Raw genomic sequence first — 4,264 nt, forward strand, 5'->3', positions numbered from 1 at the left:
AAATGGGAAAGTCACATATTTTGAAAGTAAATATAGTTGAAATTGTGAATCGGGTATAATTTGAACCTAATGAACCATGCAGGAAGCGAGGGTTAATAAACAAATGTGCTTTGAATTTGTTCAAGTACTAATATTTCTGTATATAAAGATTTAGCATATATAACAGCTATTATGAGAAGTGAAAAAAGATTTTTCCCCATAAATGAAAATATTAAAACTAAGTTAAAATACATAAAGTAGTTAGTATTCCACACAGCATAAAATTCGACAAATCAAAGTTTACATGTCCCAGCTGACCATGTGTGAAAATGCAAAGCAGGCATTAAAACTGATATTATGTCCAATATTTAAAACCAGTTTGTAATTGGGGGAACATCTAAATCCTTAATTAAAAAACACAAATGAAGTGAAAGCTTTAAACTGGTACACACTGTTCACACCTATATTTCAAGTTTGGAAATGCATATTTGCAAGCAGCAATACAAAAGTATTCATGAAGAATGCATAATCTCTGAAAATTATGAAAACATCCCTGCTACCAATACACTTCTATATACAAAACTGACTACCATATTTGTTACTTCTGTGTAGCAAGAGAAGTTCATTTTCAAAACAGATAAAATTCAGTCTTTAGGTGTGAATGGTATGAATGACAGTCTCTTTTTTTTTTTTTAATTTCTTAGTCGTTTGGGATCCTTAAGCATGCAAAAGCTTTGAACAGGAGGGTCCACAAAGGAACCGGGTTGTCTTATGGCATCCAGTTAAGCCAGAGCTGGGAATGCCTCTGGGTCATCCACATCAGTGGCAGGAGCACTCGACTTGTCAGTCCTGCTGCCACGGTTTGGGCGTCCACCACGCCCACGCCCACCTCGTCCTCCCCTGCCACCACGTCCTGGGCGGCCTAGATCTCCAAAATTGATCTCCAGCTGAGATGTTATGTCATTTGCTGGCTTCCGGAAATGATGGTCCATAACCGAATCTTCAGCGTGAGCCTCTTCACTCTTTGATTTATGAAGAACAAATCCCTTCTTCCATTGCCCATCAGCACCTTCATTTGGTTTTCGGATATTAAATTCTACTTTTGCACGATCTTTATTTTGAATAGCCTTCCATTCATCCAAAGTCATCTCTTTTGGACCCTCTTCCTTAACTTCTTCAACTTCGTTTTCCTTATTTTCAGTATCTGCCACTGGATGTTCTTCACCTTCAGGTGTTTCCTCAGTGGCATTTGATTGATCCAAGTCAGTTAATTCATCTTTGACAGTTCCCCAGTTGTGAGATCCGCTACTTCCACGTTTATCCTCATGCTTCAGGCCACCGTAATGTGAAAAAGAAGATCTATCACTTCCACTATGCCTATCAAATTCACGTTTGCCACGAGAATCAAATCCATCTCCTCGGGCTGGAGATGTGGCTCAGCGGTAACGCGCTCGCCTGGCGTGCGTGCCGCCCGGGTTCGATCCTCAGCACCACATACCAACAAAGATGTTGTGTCCGCCGAGAACTAAAAAATAAATATTAAAATTCTCTCTCTCTCTCTCTCTCTCTCTCTCTCTCTCTCTCTCTCTCTCTCTCCCCCCTCTCACTCTCTCTTTAAGAAAAAAAAAATCCATCTCCTCGACCCCTTCCAAGACCACCACGACCTCGGATGGGTCGGTCAATAATTGGTCTATCAACTGAAAATTCGCCTCCTTCACCCTTTTCTTCAAGTGGCTTATCAAATCTCCTTTCACGAGGCGGTTGCCTTTCTAGTCTTCTATCAATTATTTTCCCTTCACCCTGAAGTTGTTGATCAGGTCTTCTTCCAACACGTCTTATTCCTTCTTTCTTAAGAGCCACGGGCGGCTGCGTTTCCTCTTTCTTGTCAGCCACGCCAACGTTGGGGGGCAGTGGGTTCTTGCGGTCTTTCTGGGACTCTTTACGCAGCCGTTTGCCTGCCGCGTTGGAGTTGGTCTGAGCCACGGCCTGAGCTGCGCTCTTGGCCCCAGGTCCCCCAACGCCGCCCCCTCCGGCTTCTTTTTTCTTGTTCTCTGCTGCTTTCAGCACCTCGAAGGGGTCCGATTCATCATCAAATAACTGGTCGAATCGGTTGGTGACCACGCAGCCGAAGCCTTCCTGTAGGTGCCCAGGCATGATGGTGGCTCGGTGGCCCGTTCCTCCACGGATTGCAGCGGGCCGCTCCGAGCCAAGAGCGCCTGCTTCAGCTCTTCCCACAAGATCGACAAATTACTCTTTACATCAGGAAAAAAGTCTCAAGTTTATCATAATTTAGGCACAGTAACAGAGGAGCCCCATTGTTAAGCATCATGGGTCTGTTTTTTTTTTTTATATATTTCGAATATCCAAAATATTTTCTTGACTCCAGAGAGAAAACAAATCCCTTTAAGAGCAGTGGTCAAATAAAAACAAGAAACACAAACTAAAACCTGATTATAAATAACTAGAGCATTACAGTTTCTTAAAAAGTCAAGTATTGTTAAATACTTGTTAATATTGGTTGAAAATTGTGTGATAATGCCATTGTCTGAAGTACTGGCTGCCAAAACAACCAAAGGAAATATAGATTACCATAGGTACAAATATCACTTGATCACTGTAATTTTTATTTATTTTTATTTTTTTTATTTTTTTTTAGAGAGAGTGAGAGAGGAGAGAGAGAGAGAGAGAGAGAGAGAGAGAGAGAGAGAATTTTTAATATTTATTTTTTAGTTCTCGGCGGACACAACATCTTTGTTGGTATGTGGTGCTGAGGATCGAACCCGGGCGGCACGCACGCCAGGCGAGCGCGTTACCGCTGAGCCACATCTCCAGCCCCAATCACTGTAATTTTTGCCTATTTTAGTTAATAATGAGAAGGAAGCAGATGGAGGGGTTTGCTTCATGGTGATCACAACATAAAGAACCTTAATCACTTTGTTAGGGGGAAAAGGGGGCAGATATAAAATTTAGAAAATTCATATAGTAATTCACCTAATCAGTGATTTAATTCATCTCTAGGACCTTTAACACTCCTGCTTATAAGATCAAAACCATGGAGATCCTAGAGAGGAGTTTCCAAAAATGAAATTCTTCACTCTGGATAAAGGGATAAGCTAAGTAGCAACTGATAATTAAGCAGTGGATAAGAAAGATATCTTTATATATTATGTTCTTTTAGATGTATCTTTTAATGTTTTTGTGTTGATCATCTCTCACAGAACTAATTCACAATTTGATTGTAATGGTTGCATACATTTGATTCTCTGCATCCGTGGATTTCATATCTGTGAACTCAATGTACTGTAGATTAAAAAATATTCTGAACAAAGACTGCCTCTGTAGTGAACACATATAGATGTTTTTCTTATTATTCCTTAAATGATAGAGTATAACTAATATTTACAAACATTTATATTGTATTAGGTATTATAAGCAATCCAGAAATGATTAAAATTATAGAAGGAGTTACATAGACTATATGTAAATACTGTGCCATTTTAAATAAGGAACTTGAGCATTCTCAGATTCCAGTATCTACAGGGATCCTGGGATCAATCCCTTATGGATACTGAGGGACAAATGTACATGCATATATATTTTTTAAATACCATCTTATATTCACGATATAATATATCTTTTCTCCTCTCCAAGCCTAGTTTCCAATTATCAGTATCTCTTAGTCTTTAAAATCTAAGAGGCTGCAATGAAGACAAAAAATTGCAAGTCAAGAATATTAGAGCTGGGTGCGGTGGCACAAGCCTGTAATCCCAGTGACTTGGGAGGCTGAGGTAGGAGGATCAGAAGTTGAAAGTCAGCCTTAGCAGCTCAGCGAGGCCCTGTCTAAAGAAAATATAAAAAAGGGGCTGGAGATATGGCTCAGTGGTAAGGATCCCTGTGTTCAATCCCTGGTACTAAAAAATAAAAATAAAAATCGGAAAAAATAACAATTTTTAGTGGGCCTAGTATGTTCAATCTATTTCAATAAGGGTAAATGTCACACAAATCTGAAACTTTAATTCTAAATATGAAACTCCAGATCAGCCATGAAGGCACTTATTTTTGTCATACAAGTAGAGAAAATGATCAAGTAAGTATTAATATGCAGTAACAAAATGCCCTGTAATCAATAAGTCTATATATTCCTACATGAAATCAGAAGGCACTATTATAATGGCAATTTTACTAATGTAAAAAAATGTTCTGGAGATACAACAGTTATTAAGTAATAAGGCATTAAAGCTCTCTTCAAAGCCCATATTCTTCCTACCATACCAACATTTTCCCA

The 4,264-nt window shown here is 39.2% G+C and overlaps 1 pseudogene; it reads right to left on the minus strand.

Moving 5' to 3' along the window:
- Positions 1-761: 761 nt before the first annotated feature.
- LOC144252965 (SERPINE1 mRNA-binding protein 1-like) lies at positions 762-2,133 on the minus strand (annotated as a pseudogene).
- Positions 2,134-4,264: the final 2,131 nt, after the last annotated feature.

The sequence above is a fragment of the Urocitellus parryii genome, unplaced genomic scaffold (genome assembly GCF_045843805.1).
Source record: "Urocitellus parryii isolate mUroPar1 unplaced genomic scaffold, mUroPar1.hap1 Scaffold_71, whole genome shotgun sequence".
Classification (NCBI taxonomy): domain Eukaryota; kingdom Metazoa; phylum Chordata; class Mammalia; order Rodentia; family Sciuridae; genus Urocitellus; species Urocitellus parryii.